Source organism: Pelodiscus sinensis, chromosome 3, assembly GCF_049634645.1.
Source record: "Pelodiscus sinensis isolate JC-2024 chromosome 3, ASM4963464v1, whole genome shotgun sequence".
In the NCBI taxonomy this organism is placed as follows: Eukaryota; Metazoa; Chordata; order Testudines; family Trionychidae; genus Pelodiscus; species Pelodiscus sinensis.
The window spans coordinates 79,090,768-79,109,516 of record NC_134713.1 but is presented as its reverse complement, the minus strand read 5'-3'; the positions used below and the strand labels follow the sequence as shown (position 1 = coordinate 79,109,516).

Sequence of the window (18,749 nt, the reverse complement as noted above, 5' to 3'; positions counted from 1 at the left end):
CAGCAATGCTGGCTGTCAGAAGCCCTGCAACAAGCTGCTGGACAGGTGGGAGTCAGGCACACATACGTGAAGAATATGATGTTAAATATCAATTAACTGAATAGTCGATTAACCTCATGAATTCTTATCGGTTACTTGACTATGTCATTGGGGGTGGGGCCAGCAGCCTGTGCACTCCGACCCCACTCCCAAAAATCCTCCTGCCACTCTGAGCTGCTGCCTCTGTATCAGAAGCAGCAGCGCAGGGTGCCAGGCGGGGAACTTGTCTGCGAGGCGAGCCAGTTTAAAAAACAGCTCTCCTCACGGACTAGATGCCTGTCATGCCACACTGCTGCCTCTGATAAGAGGCAGTGGGGTGGAGTGGCCACAGCCCCAGTCCGGGGTGGGTCTGAGTTCCCATACCTGGCGCGAGCCAGAACTGAGCAAGGCTGCCTGCCTTCCCAGCTCCTAATACACTTTAAATGCAGAGCTGTAACAGTGGTAGGTCCCAGAACCAGTGCAAGCCAGAACTGAGCAGGGCTGCTGGCCAGCCTGCTAAAAAATTTACTGGCAAGCGGGGGAGGGAAATGCATGTAGTCTAAAGCATTAACCGATAAGCTTTTGCTTATTAGTTAATTGATTAGTTGACTACACTATAATCCAATGAAGACATGGTAGTATTGTGGCTGTGGGCAATGCCAGTTAATAAAGTTTTCCAGTTAGCAGAGTCCTGGATAATAAAGCTTTCACTGTATTATAAATACAGTGGAAGATTGAATCACTGATAAATTGTGTTATATTTTTATGTATAATAAATCTTTGTGGTATGTCTCAATAATTGCTCAGTCTTCTGAAAGCCTCTCAGATCAGTTAACACACACAGTTAGATACCTAATAAGTATGTCCAGCTTCAGCTGGAAATTTTGGCACATTTGTGTGACTGAAAAATTATGTGTTTAAAAATTCTTAAACCTAAATATAGAGTCAGTATTTTTAGTTACTAATACTAACCAGGAAAATTATAGTTAGGGCCCTAGACATTTTTCACAGATAAAATGGTATAAACAAAAAATGCAAATGCTTATGGACTGTATCTTCTAAACCTGTGGTCCCCGACCTTTTTATGTCCAAGATCACATTCTGAATTTAAGATCTGCCCTGCCCTGCTCATTCCATCCCTACTTCTCTCCATCACTTATTCTCTCCAACCTTCACTCACTTTTACTAGTCTAGGGCAGGCAGTTGGGGCTCAAGTGGAATATTACAGTGTATGAGGGGACATGGGTGCTGGCTCCTGGAGGGGGGTCAGGGTTGGGGCAGAGGGTTGAGGTTCAGGAGGGCATATGAGTGATGGCTCTGGAAGAGGGCTTAAGGCCTGAGCTTGCAATGCATTGCAGGAAAGGGCACATTTACTGGCTCTGGAAGGGAGTTTAGGGCTGGGGCTTGGGGTACAGGATGGGATTTGGGGTGCAGGAGGAGGTATGTGTGTTGGTCCCTGGGAGCCAGTAGTGGGGCAGCGCAGCAAGGCTGTAGCAGGCTTTCTTCCTGCTCTAGCCCCAGGCTGATTCTGGAAGGGCCTAATGCACCCGTGGCCTTAATGGTGGCAAAAAACATGTCTCCGCATGCTGCTCCTCTCTCCTGGCACCATCCTGTCAGTTCCCATTGTCAAGTTTCCCATCCCTGGCCAATGGGATCTGCAGGGGGCAGTGCTTGCAGGCAGAAGTCCCATTGTTAAAGGGATAATTCCACATTTAAGCTCTGGTGCAGGTGTCCTTTTTCTTAAAAAGAGGCAAAAAATGGGTCTTGTATTTTGTCTTGCCTTCCATCATTATTACTGGCAGGTCCTGCTGCTGGCTGCATCCCTGCTTGCATGCCCCACCAGGGGTGAGTGGAAGAATCCAGTGGCCAATGATGGGGGTAGATATGCAAGGCCAGTGGCAGGGCAAAGATGCAGCACGTGGGGCCAGCTGCTCTTCCTGCTGGTCCATCAGTGCAGCCCCACTGCGTGCCAACTCTTGGTCAGTAGGCCCCACCTCCATCCCATTTCTGATTCACGTGAGCTATGGTGGCTGGTGAGTATGGGCAAGTGGCAGCTGGTTACATGTCACCTATGCTACCCACCCATTGGCTCTTTACATGCTCCCCCCTTGCTGTCTTCTCCCTGATTTTTCACTTAATTCCCCCCTCCCCTGAGCCCCACTGATCCTCCACTTCCCACTGGTGGGGGCATATCCCGCTGTTAATGTTGTGAAGAGAATCAGCCCCAGTCAAAGTGCTTGGCTCACCAGTAGGCTCTTTCCTTCCTCCACTGTCCTGGGTGGGCTGGTGCCCTCCCATATGGCTCACTCGATTTCAGTCAAAAGGAATTCAGTATGCAAACAAAAGCCTCGACCCTGTAAATATTTACACACATTTAACTTCATGCCCAGACGTAGATGCATTTTGAAGTCCTTTGGAGTACTCACATGCGTAAAGTTATTCACATGCAACTGTTTGCACGATGAGACAGAGGGAGGTCAGATGACTTCTCTTCAATATCATAATTCAATTTCCACTATGAGAAGAGAAAGGTGATCATTTTGTGTTTCCCCCTCTGTACCAATACCTCCAGACCACCTTAAGGACGTAGCTAAAGACTGAACCTGTTAACACTCCATCTGTAAGGAGGTTACATCCCATTTGGATTTGCCATGGTGATGAAAATTCCATCTTTCAACAAGGGATAAGTTAAAGAGGTTCAAAGGGGAAAAAATGGGCTTATTCTCCCTTTTTGTTTCTTTATGACTTATAAGAGTTTAAAATGTAACTGTTTTGGCAAAAACCAAAATTTTATTTTACGTTAGGTATTCAGGTCTGAAAGACACTTCTCTGAAAGACACTAGTTCTTTAGTCAACAGAGAAACTGACATCATAAACTTAAACCTGAGTAATTTAAAGGATTTTAGTCTGCTTAGAACTTTTTGTTTGTATTAACAGAATATTAACTAAATACATTATGAGCAGTTAAGTGGAAGAAATAACTTTGTAAAAGTTTCCAAAATATATATCTATTGGAAAGAATAGCAAACTTTCATTTCTTGAAAGATTCCCCTTATACCTCATTGTCCAGAAAAGTCCAGACTTACATGCCTGTATTCTAAAAGTAAAACACAAGGAATTTGTTTTAAAAGCTAAACACATCAGACCTTTCTTTATACATATCAAAAAGCTGCTAGAAAGGATGCAAACCCAATTTTTAAAGCTTGTATATAGATCAACTATCTATCCATCTAAAAATACTGGACAGTGCAATATAATTTAATTGCAGGAATCAATCCTAGATGGATGGAATGTTATCAGTATTTTATTTACAAAGAAGAGAAGACATTATCTTCAAGATGTTACAGATAAGAACTATGGTCTAAATGAATTGAAGAAGCTTTTAATAGAGAACAAAACAACCTTATATCCCTCTGCTTCTACTAAAGAGCACAAAGAGGAAAACCTTCTTTCGGCTCCAACATTATTGCTTCCTCCTGTTCTGAATTATGCACACCTTTGCAGGAGGTAAACCATGTTCAGTTTTTTTCCATAGAGTTCTCTGAAGGAAGCTAGGCAATTAGAAAGTTCCATTTCCCTGGCATAGAGTAAGTTTGGGATGCATTTGAATATATGTGGTGGACATCTTAATTTAAGGATAATTCATCACATCAATCAAAAATATTGTAGAAAGGTTGTTTATATAATATAGTGAATACTTAAAATGGGAAACAGAGGTTTGGAGTATTAAAATTATGATGATATTCACAAACCAAAACATTTTTTAAAATCATGAGCGAGTCAAATTCATGAGATTTCATTGAAAATACTGAGTTTTTTTAAGTTGGAGTTCTTTTTATTTATTACTTCTGATGTTGATTTTTTGTGGTTCAACATTAAGTTTTTCTCTGCAATAATGAGGGATGGACACCTACTTTATAAAAACAGATGAGATTCCTACACAGTCACATGAATTCAGGAGCTAGGTCTAAGAAAGATTACATGTCACACAAGATTTACAATGCAATCATGAGATCTGGCAAAATTAAAGTGACTCTGCCATAATAGTACCGTATTTCACTTATAAATTATATTGTAAGTGGTTTTCCATGCCAAAGAGGTATAGAATCTGTATGGTTTAACTACTGAGACCTGTAGAATACATGTATAATTAACTGGTTTACATCTGAAATAATCTATTATAATTTTTCAGTGACAATGTATTAGGATTGCCAGATGATTTCGACAGAAATACCGGACACACTTGACATTACATCACAATCTACATTACGTCTTATTTAGAAAATATCGGACATTTATATTTTCTCATTTATATTTTCTCAATTTGTTTACTGAACAGAGAGCTCAAATACCGGATTGTCCGATTCAAAACTGGACACCTGGCAACCCTAACAATGTTAAGTTTTACTATAACAGCATCTGCTGTAGGCAATGCTATAGCTAAGCTGGTGTCAGCATTTCCAAAATAAAACCTCCTTTTAAATATAGGTCATGACACAGCTCTGAAATGTTCTCTAGAATTAATCTTGTCAGAAGGCTTGTTTTTTGGACAACAAAAGACTAAGTAGTTTATCCATTTTGGGGTTAGGAGGGCAACACTTTTTTCCTTGAGTAGGGCAAAATTGGGGCTGATCATAGAGATATAGGAGGTACATCTAGAAAAAAATATGTAATTATCTGATTTTACAGCCTTTTTATTTTTGATGTTTCACCAGGTTTCCATTTAAGTGAGTTGCACTTTATGACCTTACCTTTAATAAATATTTCTGTAGCAACATAATCTTACCTTTCTCTCAGGTTCTGGTATATCCTGATTATTAATTTTTTTAAGGTACTCTGTACCACCGCATAATGCAGAATTAATGTTCCCTGCAGAATTCTATTTTTCCTTTGGATCTGTGATTTCTAACAAAATGCTTCCTTCTGGTAGAAATCAAATTTGAGCCAAAGCTTGGCGGGGATCCCACTGTCAGTCCCACACGTGGCAGGGCTTGGGCTTTCAGTGGAAGCCTCAACATGCACAACATTGCCTGAATATTTATTTTAAATTACTAAAATAATTGTAACTAACTGTGATTATTTTGACAAAATACACAGAAATGTGCAGAATTTTAAAATATTGTTTGCAGAATGTTTAATTTTTGGCACAGAATTATCTTGAATAAATTTAGTAAAGAGTAAAGAGTAAAGAGTAAAGAGTAAATTGAGGAGTTTTTTGTTTATAGTGAGCTACTTCTGCATTGCAGGTATTGTGGATATGAAATATATGCTTCCTGTTTTAGAGAAAAGACCTATTAAATTGATTATATTCTTTAATAACTACACTTTTAAAAAATTAAGATAATTATGACTGAAAAATTAAAACAAATAACTTTATCCCAGTTTGTTTTGTGCATATGGCAAAGTATGTTAGACTTTTGAGAGGCAGATAGAGAGCTCTTCTGGTTTGGCAGCATTGTATTCAAACTTTTTTCCTGGAAAGAGAGCCTTCCACCGTTGTAATAAGAGTCTCTCACACACATATGTTCTGGCAAGAGACTGAGCTTCATTTCTTGAGCCACATCACCTATAAAAGGTCAAAGTTAGGAAAGGTTAATGTCCTGACTCTAAAGCAGGCCTGGACAAACATTATAGTACAGATGTTTTGTCCATACTTAGAAGCTAAGGATAAATCATAAATTCCCTCCAGGCTCTTGAATGCCTGGCAAAATGACAAGACACAGCCAGAAGCAGTTTGATCACTCCACTCAAAACAAAACCAGTAGTTGCCAAGTCCCCAAGAACACTAAGGGTGTGTCTACACTATATGGCTCCGTTGATGGAGCCATGTAAAGTAGTTTACCTGACATAGTCAATGAAGCGGGGATTTAAATAATCCCCGCTTCATTAAAATAAAAATGGCTGCCGCGCTGTGCTGACAATCAGCTGATCTGGCATAGCGCGGCAGTTTAGACGAGGATCGGTCGACAAGGGAAGCCTTTGTCGACCGCTCCTGTAAACCTTGTTTCACGGGTGTGACACAGACCATTACTAAATCTTGGTTAGTGAAATACATCTGAAGATCACTCCATTCCAAAACCAAATTATGACACAATAATGCTATTGTGAGAGGCAGACTTACACTTACATGAATGATTGCAGTAAAGTGAGTGAATTGCTTCTTCTGACAAATGATGCTTCTGGCAGATGTCCCTCCCTTCAGACTTCCATAAACAAAAGGTTGTGTCACCTCCCTGTTACATTTCTGACCAAGGTCATGTCTTAGTGCTATCTTATCCAGAGCATTATTCTCATCAGGGAGAGATTAGGCTCTCTACCTGATGTATAAAAATGGCACTAAACTGCTATTTTCACAGAACCACATTTAGAAGGCGTAACCCTATTTACAACTTATCCTTATATTATAAAGTAGCTATTCCTATAGAATTCCTGATTAAGTCATCAGGCTGTGTACTGAGCTAGCACAGAAGTTTCAAATCCCATTACCAGAGGGACCTGGAATTCACTCCATGAGAATTTAGCCAGGATGTGTCATGCCTTTGCAATGTATCCTAGAAATACGCAGAGCTACTTTAAGTTTGGGTTACTTACATGTTCATCCATGCCTCCATGACATAGCATCCAGAATGGATACATACTTGAAAAAAGGCAATTCTGTTGTCTCTTTGTTTAGAATTTCTCAACCCACTCCCCAGCAGTTGTACTCTAACTACCTCTCTACCCCACCCCCAGACACCCTGACTGATAATCTGAAGAGGCCAGCTTACTTAAAAAGAGAGGTTACTTGTATGTTACTGGAATCCTCAGAATGGATTTCCCCCCCGCATAATCACATGGGATCTGCCCTTCTTGTACTCTTCCTCAGGGTTCTAGTCTAACTTTTGGACTCTGAAGTTCACCAGATGGAACTGAAACAGTTGGTTGCTATACTTATCCAATAACCTGGACTCCAAGCTCTGGTGCTACCTAGCAACCTTTTCAGGCACTGAACTCCCCTTACCATTTGTAAAATTCTGTCTAGTCAGAAGGTGTATCCCACTAGGGAGAATATACAGCAGTGTTTCCCAAACTATGGGCTGCGGCCCGGTACCAGGCCGTGGGAAAAGAATACCGGGCCTCAGCATGGCTGGTGGCTGCCGGCAGGGCCGGCCGTAGGCCGATTCAGGCCCTGCACCCCTGAACCCAGAAGTGCCGGCGAGTTACAGAGCCAGGGGCCCTGCTCCACCAATATGTGGAACTGAGTCTCTCCCCCGGCTCTGCCTGGAGCGGGCCCAGGCCTAGGCCCAGGCCCCCCCATGCATCCTCCCACCCCGCCCACAGAGCATCCCCGCCATGCGCGGCTCCTCCTCACCACCTGCTGCTGCCCATGTGCGGCGTTGCACATGGGAGGGGAAGACGCCCGGGTGTGACGTGATGTCACGGCTGGGATTTTAAAACTCTTCGGAGGCACGTGGCGGGGCCACACTGCCTCCGGGGCTGACCTCCGGGGCCTGAGCGCGGTCTCCGGCCCCTCATTGTGGAAGGCAGAAGGTAGGGAATGGGCTTGGGTGGTGAGGCGGTGGCAGTGGCAGTGGCGGCGGCGGGGAAGGCACCAAGGGACAGGGTGCAGGAGAGAGAGACAAATGCCAGGGGGCCAAGTGCAGACAATGAGGGAAAGGGCAGGAGGGGAGGTATCAGTGGGAGGGGGGACAGGGTGATGCTGGGAGAGGAGAGGAGAGGGGAAGGGCATTGGGGGTTGTAGGAGGAGGTGCTTGGAGAAGGCTTGAAAGAAGGGTTGGGTATGAGGAAGGCCAGGATGGAGTAAGTCACGTGTGAAGGCACAGAGGGGCAGGAGGGGAATGGGGCAGAGAGTGGTGAGGGGGTAGGTATTAGGGAAAAAGAGGGCAAAGGGGGCAGGGGCAGTAAGGGAAGCGGGAAGCACCAGGAGGGTGCAGGGCTAAAGGAAGGTGCAGGTGCCAGGGGATTCTGGGGTGAGGAGAAGGGAAGCTGGCCACTGGAAGCAGCACTGGATGGGGGAATCGGGGCAGGCTAGGGAGACTGGGAGGCCGGTGGAAGCAGGGATGCTGGGGGGTGCAAGGTTTAGGGCTGGGAGCTGGCTGGGGAAGATTGGGGGGTAGGGGGAGAGAAGCAGCTGCTGGAAGGAGGGCTGGACGTGGGCAGCGGGGCTGGCCAAGGGAGATTGGGACGAGAAGCGGGGGAGAACTGGCTGCCCGGGGGGAAGTGGGACTGGCCAGAGGCGCAGTGGGGGGAGCAGGAGGAAGGAAGGAATCGGCCTGCGGGGAGTGGGACTGACCCAGCCATATGTAGATCTTGGGGTGCTGCCCCCATTATCCCCTCCCCCCCTGCAAAGCACGAAGCATGAATTAGTCTGGCCCGGGGATTCTATTGCCCCCCCCCCACACACACACCCCTCAAGTAGTTGCAAACTGTCTGGCTGGTAGACACACTCATGCAGCCTGAGCACATTTACCAGCCAGGCAGTTCGAAACTACAAACTGATACATCTAGTAATAATACAACGTACCTAATGAGAAAATACCAGACATGTTATATGTCTGGTATTTTCTCAGTTTGTTTATGTATTTATATTTTTGGGCTGCAAAAAGCAGTACTGAAAAAAAAGGGTTCCAACTAAAGTAAAATGTTTGGGAAACCCTGGTCTAACCAGCTTTCTGTCTGTCTTACAGTCCATTTATCCAATCCATATTCCTTAACTTGCTGGCAAGAATATTGTGGGTGACCATATCAAAAGCTTTGCTAAAGCTGGCACTGGGGGTTTTGGGAGGACCAGAAACAAAGTATTTGAATATTCATCATTTGATTAATGAATATGCAAACATGCAAATGAACATTACTGGTCCTCCAAAAGTTCGTGAATGGATTTACTGGTCCCCGTGTCAAAAAGTTTGGGAACCCCATATATACAGAATTCATTTAAAAGACCCTAGTGATCTTATCAAATAAGATCATAGAGACAGCAAAAGCAATATCCAGATAAGTGAAAGTGCTGATTATTTATCAATAAGTCTATGCAGACTCCTTTCCCTAAAATTGTCCACTGTTTCTAACACTGTTGCAGCACTACATTGCTAGCAGTGGTGGAATTGCTAGTATTGACAAGGTGTTAGTGACTGCTGCATTTTCAACACCAAAATGCCTGTAGTGCCAGCAGCTTTTTGGAAACTGACTATTTCTTGACAACATTGTTCCTTCAGTCAAACCACATAAAGCCTAAATACTACTGTAATAGATGCTGTATATATGCAAATGGTAATGTACAACTCTGTATCTAGTATTTCACTAAAATATGAGATTTATGGCTTTACTTTCTGGTAAACTGATAATAGCATAATAGGCTATTAAGCGATTCAAGCAGGAGTTCCTAGTTGCTCTCTTGCTTCCACAACCAGTATGGACTTGGAGCGCTAGATATTCTTAGTCATTAGCTTGTTGTTCTTGAGCAAGATCTGTCTGGGGCCAGGTTTATACTGACTGAGAAATGGGATTTAAGATACGCAATTCCAGCTTGAGAATTGTGTAGCTGGACTATGCACCATAAACCAAATTTCTGGGGTGTCCACAATGTGGGAGGTTGATGAAAAAATACTCTCCCGTTAACTTCCCTTACTCCTTGTGACTCTGAGGAGTACCAGGATCCAAAGGGGCACTCTCAGCATTCGATTTAGCAGGCTCATATAAGACCCACTAAATTGAACCCCAGAAGATTGGCCTCTGGAGCATTGTTTTCCCAGAAGTATAGACAAGGCCTGACACAGAGACATTGACAGTCTCTGAAGGGAGTTATATCCAGCCCTTCTTCCTTACAGGAAAGACTGCCATGGCATGGGGGCTTTTGAAGGTGAAAATTATACAGCACTTATTTGACACAGAGTATTGTTTTTTGTTTTGAAGTTTCCTCACAGATTTGTATTTATGGCACAAATATCAATTTGCAGTTACCTTAAAACATAAGTCTGCAAAACTGCATTTTTCTAGTGTCCTGAACAATGGTCACTTCAGAGAAAAATTCCTGACGTTAGAATTCAGAAAATCTGTCCTTTGCAAACCAATTGCTAGTATGGAGGCATTCATAAACAACTGTGGCTAACCAAAAATTCTTGAAGTTATCAAAATTTCATGGAACATTAAAAAGCTTGCTTCATGAGCAAAAAAACCCCACACTTAAAATGTCCGTTTCTTATTTTTCGGTTTTGATCTTTCCACAGATGCACATTATTTTAAGATGGTGTGATATATATCTGTCCTCCTGCATCACATAAGACACTGAATTTCATCCAAGCGGTGGAGGTTTTTGTTCTTTGCTTCTAGGTAAGTAAATATTATCAAACCTAGTAATTTGCGGTTAAACTAGAACAATTTAAAGTCTTCAAGAAATAGTTAATTTACCAATTCCTTCAGTAAATTGTTCCAGTAATGGATTACACCCACTGTTAAGGCTTTTTACTATTCTACAATAAAATATAAAAAGTTATTTTCAGTATGTCTGACTGTTGCAGAACAGAATTCAGATTGGGATTTGGAAGAAAGTTAAGACTCAATCTGGATCAAACTGAAGTGATACTAGTTGAAAGAGGGCGTTGTATTGAAAAAATTAGTAATAGTTGTCTTCCTCTTCTGTTACCAAGGATGTTTTCCCTTTGCCAAAATATTTAAAAAACTTTGATCTTCCACAGACCATCTCTACTTCACTAATGTGCAAAAATTTAGGCCTCCAGAATTTAAAAGGCTGCTTGGAGGTCAAGAATGAAGACTGGTCAACAATTTAGCTCCTCGGGTACAATACAGCTAGCTACTGCACAAGCTAAGCTTATTTATGCAGGAAACAGAGATCCCAGGGCCTCCTTCAAGGCTGAAAAGCTCTTCTAGGATCTAAGAATCACTTCAGTCATCACTGCTCCTACTCAAAGGGCAAGGCACACACCTTTGACCTTGCCTTAATTGGTAAACATGCACAGCAGCCATAAAATAAGCAAAACCTAAGTTTTCCCTTTGGAAAGGAAGATGGCAGAAGAGGAGACTCCCATGACAAGGGCTGGTCATTTTGCTTAATGCACTTCTAGAAGATGCTCAGATGCTACAGTGATGAAGACAATATAAGCAAATTGAATAAAATTCTAAGTTCAAGTAAAGTGAGAGATAAAGAGGTTAAATTATCTATTTAAAGTCCTCTTCAATGGATGAGGAAGAGGAACTCTGGGGTTCCAGGTTCTCCAAGGTTCAGATAAATGCAGATTTAGACCCCAATTCTGCAATAGACTGTTTAAATGCCAGGATATGTTTGAGTGAAACCAATTGCAAGATTAGGACTTTCAGGATTGAATTTGTCATGGATTGTCACTCAGAAAAATCCAACTAACTTCAGAGGATTTTCTTTATATAGTAATGTGAGGACTGACACAAGCACAAGGTAACTCTAAACCACAATATTATAGCTATTAAAACAGTTGCATTATTCAAGTAATTTAAAAACAAGATAACCTAATGCTGAATGTTTTCAATATTTTAGAACCTTCCAGAAGACCATGGGAAGGATAAAAGGAGCTCATCCAATCCAGAATTGGGCACTGCAACTTCCCAAGGGATTCAAACTCCACACTGCAGGAGATTTCACAATGAATCTTTTCTTCTAGGAATCTGATTTATTGAACATAAATCTAATCAGCCTCCTGCTACATCACAGAGTCCTAGCCTTGTCCCTACAGGGAGTTTCCTCCCAGCAGATTTGTTAGACCATAGCCTTCCTTGCTACCCACAGATATACACTCCATAAGCTTCTCCTAGAAAGCTCTAGGAAGACATCACCCTGTTTACTTACACCAAAAAAGCAAGCCCAACTGATTGTGCCTACTGGCTCCTTCTAAATCATAGTCCTGTGGAATAGTTGAGACCTAGTCCCAGTTCCATCACTTGTAGTAAACCAAGTCACTAAAAGACATGCCATGGAACAGATACAAGGCATGGACCTAGAGATCAATCCCCTGTTATAGGAAGGTTAATGTTTCAGTTGTTGTGGAAGATCTATATTTTTATTACAACATAAAAAGAATAAGAAAAAGAGTGACGTGATGTTAATGAAAAAAACAACAAATAGTCTGGTAGCACTTTATAGATTAACAAAACATGTAGATGGTATCATGAGCTTTCGTGGGCACAGCCCACTTCTTCAGATGACCGGAGTTATGAGTAGGGGATTTGAAAACTCTAAATAAATAGAAGGGGAAGGGGGGGGGGGGGGGGGGAATTTAGCCAATACATTGATATCACTATAAAAATTGAATGTTATAGATAGAATATTCTGTGTAATCTGCTTCCCATGCACTTGTATCTATGGTATAAGAAATTACAATCAATGTGGTATGATGATTAGTTAAGTTTATTTTTAGCACCTAAAATAGATTGTAAGCCTCTCTAGGTGAGGATTGTCCCTTTTCTGTATTTGTACAGTACCCAGCACAACAGGATTTCAATACAAGTAGGGCCTCTGGGTGCTACTTTCATATAAACATTTTCTAGAACAATAATGGTAATTGGCTTTGTGAGACAACATGAGCACACATGCAACAGTGACCTGAACAAGGAGCATGTTGTTTCTTTCCAGTCCTGCTGAAAGCTTTAAGAAACATTGGGCCTAAATCAGTATTGTGCTAAGTGCCGTTAATTGCATGACATTTACAGTCTATTCCTTAGACTCCAGAAAAATTAAATGTACTACTAATCATGACCCCTTGCATGTATAGGTTACACTGGTGCTATGTGGGAAGCAGGTTGCAGAGAATATAATATGGCTCTCATCTTTCAAAATGACATAAATTAGGTTGAAGAGAAATAAACAAGATTAAACATACACTTCTGTCTGAAATGATATAACACCTCACATTACAGGAACCGAAAGAAATGAGAGAAGAATAATCAGTTTGTCTAACTTACATATTTAGAAACACTTTCCTTATAGTCATTACCTCTGAAACAAAATACAGGACTATGTAGCACTTTAAAGACACAGCAACAGGAACAAGGTTTAAAAAAAATCAAGAGAATGTGATTGTAGAACTGTAAACTTCCTCCATTCCTCCTCAGCTTTTAATACTAGAAGCAGCTTTATTTTTTTAATTGTTTCAAATTATGTCCTTTAAACACTAAAATAAGTCACTCAGTTTTGTCTGATTTTTTTGTATCACATTTGGTGAATAAGGATATTTCTACAATCACCAAGGCTTTGTCTTCACATAAGTATCAATATAACTGAAAGTGTTATTTTATACCAATTTAGTTAAACTAGTACAACTGTGTATATGGACACTCTTAGTCTGCACTACAAACAGTTTTTGTACTACTGTAACTCTTAGTTTACAAACCAATATAGTTAAAGTAGCACAACTTCCTAGTGCTTAATTAGTTATAATGGACAGGAAGGAAGCAGTAAATGTGATTATATCTTAACTTTAATAAGGCTTTTGATACACTCCCACATGACATTCTCATCAACAAACTAAGGAAATGTGAATCGATTAAATTATGATAAGGTGTACACATAGCTGTTTTCAAAAACATACTCAAAGAGTAGTTATCAGTAGTTTGCTGCCAAACTGGGAAGACATCAAATAGTGTCCCATAGGGTCTGTCCCAGTTCTGAGACTTCAGTATTTCCATTAATGACTTGAAGGATGCAGTGGAGACTATACATAAAATTTGCAGCTAACACCAAGCTGAGTCAAGCTGCAAGCACCTTGGAGGATAAGATTAGAATTCAAAATTCTTTTCATAAATTGGAGAATTGGTCTGAAACAAAAAAAAAGATGATTTCAGTTAAAACAAGTGCAAAGTATTTCACTTAGGAGTGAAAAAATCAAATGCATAGCTACAAAATGGAGAATATCTGAATAGACAATAGTACTACAGAAAAGGTGTGATGCTGTCTGAAATATGAGAGACATTTCATGTCTCTGATGTCAATATTATAAAATTGCAAGGAATGTGCCCAGTTATGCCATGTAAGATGCCTGTGAACAATATTATTTTCCAAGAATAATAATCTTATTTATATGTTTGTATCACCTTTGTGTTGTGAGGTTTTTATCATAGAATCATAGGGTTGGAAGAAACCTCAGGAGGTCGAGTCCAACTCCCTGCCCAAAGCAGGATCAACGCCAGTTAAATCATCTCAGCCAGGGCTTTGTCAAGCCAGGACTTTGTCCTAGGGATGGAGATTCCACCACCTCTCTAGGTAACCCATTCCAGTGCTTCACTACCCTCCTTTTACAATAGTTTTTCCTAATATCCAAGCTAGACCTCCCCCACTGTAACTTGAAACCATTGCTCCTCGTTCTGTCATCTGTCATTACTAAGAACAGCTTCTGTCCATCTCTCTTTGGAACCCCACTTTAGGTCACTGAAGACTGCTATAAAATCCCCCCAAATCCCGGGTGTGGAGATTAAGGAGAAGGATGAGGAGGTTGAGGAGGGAGAGGTGAGAGGGGGAGACGAAGTGGGAGGAGGAATGGTAGCTGGGGGGGGGGGGCAGCAGGCACTGGAGCGGCACGAGGCAGCATGCTCTGCACCAGGGTCTGCAGATGGGCACAGATGGCATGACCCTGGGAAAGCACCTCCCTCTGGAACTCCCATTCTTCCTGTGCCCGCTGCTCCATGATGCGGGTCAGGGCTCGCAGGGCCCCCAGGTGCTGCTCTACGTCCCCCTGCCATGTTGCAGTCATCCTATGGAGCCCTCGGGTGTGGAAGCATGTCCTGGGCAGAGTGGTGCGCCCTGCACATGCAGCTGGTGCAGCCGTGGAGAAAGAAGAGAAGTGGTCAGTTCTCCCTGGGGACACGGTGGGTGAAGCCCAGCCCCACTCTGCGAGGTTAGGATGACCATTCCCTGCACCATCAGAGCTGCTGTGCTTGCACAGAGGCCATGGTCGGAATGTTCGGCTATCCCCGGGGGTGGGAGCTGCCCTGAGACCGCACCCATGCCCCTGTGCTGTGTATAGTGTGGGTGAGGTGGGGGGGAGATTTTAGAGGAGGCTTGTGAAGGGAGGGCATCCTACTGTGTCCCGCCCTGGGGTCAGGAGCATATCAGGTCTCTTCACATACACGTGTGGCTATCAGGCCACAACCTCTGTGTGGTACGTAGCTGGAGCCACCTGCCCAGGGATGGTACGACATTGTGCTCACACATGCACAGATTGCTGCGTGATCCGTGGTAAGCAAGGCCCACGCGCACAGTCCCTGGTCTCCCTCCTACCCGGGAAGGGGACAGTGATGGCACTTAGATGGTGTGGCCTCCCCAGACGACCCTGGTGACTCTACTGCTGGAACAGCATGGGGGTCCAGCTGGTGTGGCACCCTCAATGGCGGCTCCTCCTCTGTGCCCTGGTCAGGGCCCCCTGGTCACGGCTCGCTGCCCCCCAGGGTGGCACGGACCGCACCACCCCCCAGGATGTGGTCCATTGCCTTGAAGTAGGAGCAGGTGTCTGCCCCTTCTCAAGAGTTGCCCCGAGTAGCCCTGGCATACCCCTGCCGCAGCTCTTTAATTTTCAGGCACATCTGCTCCTGGGTGTGCCTGTGGCCTTTCTGGGCCATGGTGGCAGCTATACGGCCGTAGACGGCTACGTTCCTCCATGCGGAGATCATGGACATTGGGGACCTGCCCCCAAACCTCAATGAGGTCTATGATCTCCTCACTACTCCAGGAGGGAGTGTGGCGTCTATGACCCCTGGCTGGCTCCTGGGTGCTGGGGGACTGGGCGGGAGACGGATAGCTGGCACTGGCTGCCCGGCTCATGGTGGGGACACTGGATCAGGGGCAGAGACTGCTGGCAGGCCTGGCTCTCGCATGTGCAGTCTAGCCAGAGTCTACTCCTTTAAGGGCTCTGGGTCTGGGAGAAAGGAGAGGAGTTTTCCTGGTTTGGCCCAGAGTGGCCATCAGGGGAAACTGGGAAGGGCTGGAGGCCAGTTAATTTGAATTAAGTGTCTACAGAGCACTTACTTCGAATTAGCTATTTCGAATTTGGCGTTACTCCTCGTAGAATGAGGTTTACCAAATTCGAATTAAGCGCTCCGCTATTTCAAATTAAATTCAAAATAGCGATTTGCATGTATAGACGCTATTAAAGTTAATTTGAAATAACGACTGTTATTTCAAATTAACTTTGCAGTATAGAAATACCCTTATAGAGGCAGCAGCATGGAGTGACAGGGGGCTCCTGAGGAGTGGGGTCAGAGTGCACTGGCTGCTGGCCCCGCCCCTGGAGACTACCGAATAATCAAGTAACTGATAAGAATTTATGAGTTTAAGTGACTATTCAATTAACCGACATTAACACCCCTACCTCCTAATGCAACCTAATATTCCATTAGCCTTCTTGGTTACAAGGGCTGTTGATTCATATCCAGCTTCTCATCCACTGTAATCCCCAGGTCTTTTTCTGCTGTACTGCTGCTCAGCCAATTGGTCCCCAGCCTGTAACAATGCTTGGGATTCTTCTGTCCCAAGTGCAGGACTCCGCACTAACCCTTGAACTTCATCAGATTCCTTTTGTTCCAGACTTCCAATTTGTCTAGGCAATTCAGGATCCTATCCCTATTATCTAATGTATCTACTCTCTCCCTAGGTTAGTGTCATCTGCAAACTTGCTGAGGGTGCAATCCATCCCCTCATCCAAATCGTTAATACAGATGTTGAATAAAACCAGCCCCAGTACTGATGTTGGGGGCACTCCACTTGATACTGACTGCCAGTCAAACATTGAGCCATTAATTACTACCTGTTGAGCCTGACAATCTAGCCAGCTTTCTATTCACCTTACAATTTTATTTATCCAATCCATACTTCCTTAACTTGCTAGCAAGAATACTATGGGAGACCGTATCAAAAGCCTTGCTAAAGTCAAGGTATATCACATCCACTGCCTTCCCCATATCCACAGAGCCAGTTACCTTGTCATAGAAGGCAATTAGGTTGGTCAAGCATGACTTTCCCTTGGTGAATCCATGTTTACTATTCCTAATCACTTTCCTCTCCTCCACATGCTTCAAAATGGATTTATTGAGGATCCCCTTCCATGATTTTTCCAGGGACTGAGGTAAGGTTGACTGGTCTGTAGTTTCCTAGATTGTCCTTCTTCCCCTTTTTGCCTTTATGCAATCATCTGGGACCTCCCCGATCACTGAGGCTGTGTCTGCATTGGCACCCTTTTCCGGAAAAGGGATGCTAATGAGACAAGTCGGAATTGCAAATGCCGCGGGGAATTTAAATATCCCCCGCGGCATTTGCATGAACATGGCTGCCGCTTTTTTCTGGCTCGGGGCTTTGCCGGAGAAAAGCACCAGTCTCGACGGGATCTTTCAGAAAATAAAGCCGTTTCCGGAAGATCCCTTATTCCTCTTAAAACCAGTCAGGATCACCTGTCAGAGGCTCCAATATCTGGTGACCAGCGGTTTATTCCCTTTCATGACAGTGTTCCAGTTGTGTGAGTCATCTCACCAAGGCTCTGTTATTCCAATCAAATCATAGTTCTTTGACTGTGCCAGTACTTCTAATTCCTCCTGCTTGTTTCCCAGGCTTCTTGCACTGGTGTACAGACACCTTAGATAAGTAGCTGATTGCCCTACCCTCTGAGTACAATTCAGGGGTCCTCTTCTGTTGCACCTTCCTCCTTGTATTTCTTCCTGGTATCCCACTTTCCCACTTACCTCAGGGCTTAGGTCACTGTCCCCTGACAAACCTAGTTTAATGCCCTCCTCACTAGGTTTGCAAGGCTGCCTGCAAAGATATTCTTCCCTTTCTTTGTTAGGTGGATCCCATCTCTTCCTAGAAATCCTTAGCAATATAGATATATGTGGTATATCTATCTGTATTTCCAACTTGTGCTGAAGGGAGACACCTTCAGAGAGATTGGCATTAGCACTTAGCCTATTCAATTGTCCATTCAGGGTTATCAGCTGTACAAAGAACCCATTGAAAGAAACTAGGGCTACACCTTAGGAGTCAGAAAGACTTGTTTGGGGAATTCCTATGGACAGCGGACACCAAAGTTTTTCCATCCTGTGAAGCTTGTGTTTGGGACACAGTGGCTAGGTCTACACTGGCATGATTTTCTGGAAATGCTTTTAACAGAAAAGTTTTCCGTTAAAAGCCTTTTCAGAAAAGCGCGTCTAGATTGGCAGGACACTTTTCCGGAAAAGCACTTTTTCCGGAAAAGCGTCTGTGGCCAATCTAGACGCACTTTTCCGCAAAAAAGCCCTGCTCGTCATTTTCGCGATCGGGGCTTTTTTGCGGAAAACGCTACTGTGCTGTCTACACTGGCCCTTTTCCGGAACAGTTTTCCGGAAAAAGACTTTTGCCTGAACGGGAGCAGCATAGCTTTTCCGGAAAAGCACTGATGATTTTACATTAGATTGTCAGTGCTTTTCCGGAAATTCAAGCGGCCAGTGTAGACAGCTAGCAAGTTTTTCCGGAAAAGCGGCTGATTTTCTGGAATAACTTGCCAGTGTAGACACAGCCAGGAAGTATAAGCCAGATGACAAAAGGAATATAACGGTCAGCTACATCTTCTACATTTTGTCTTCATTCCTGCTTCTTATCTTTGTTTGGAGTAACTTTTCTACAAATCTTAGAAATAATAACTCCCGAAATAACTATTTTGAAATAAGCGTTATTCCTCATGGAAAACTGAGTTATTTCAAAATAATCAGCCTGTTATTTTGAAATAAAG

General features: G+C 43.3%; 1 long non-coding RNA gene across 2 annotated transcripts in view; it reads right to left on the bottom strand.

Moving 5' to 3' along the window:
- Nucleotides 1-18,749, bottom strand: part of LOC142827514 (uncharacterized) — a 34,472-nt gene that overhangs the window by 2,506 nt on the left and 13,217 nt on the right. Inside the window, exons 2-3 of one of the 2 annotated variants that reach the window (XR_012902200.1) lie at nucleotides 13,593-13,818; nucleotides 2,265-5,584 (exon numbers count right to left, since the gene is read on the bottom strand). This is a non-coding gene — a long non-coding RNA (uncharacterized LOC142827514). Of the gene's footprint in view, nucleotides 1-2,264; nucleotides 13,819-18,749 lie in introns of both variants that reach the window. The other variant, XR_012902199.1, reaches the window with a different exon arrangement.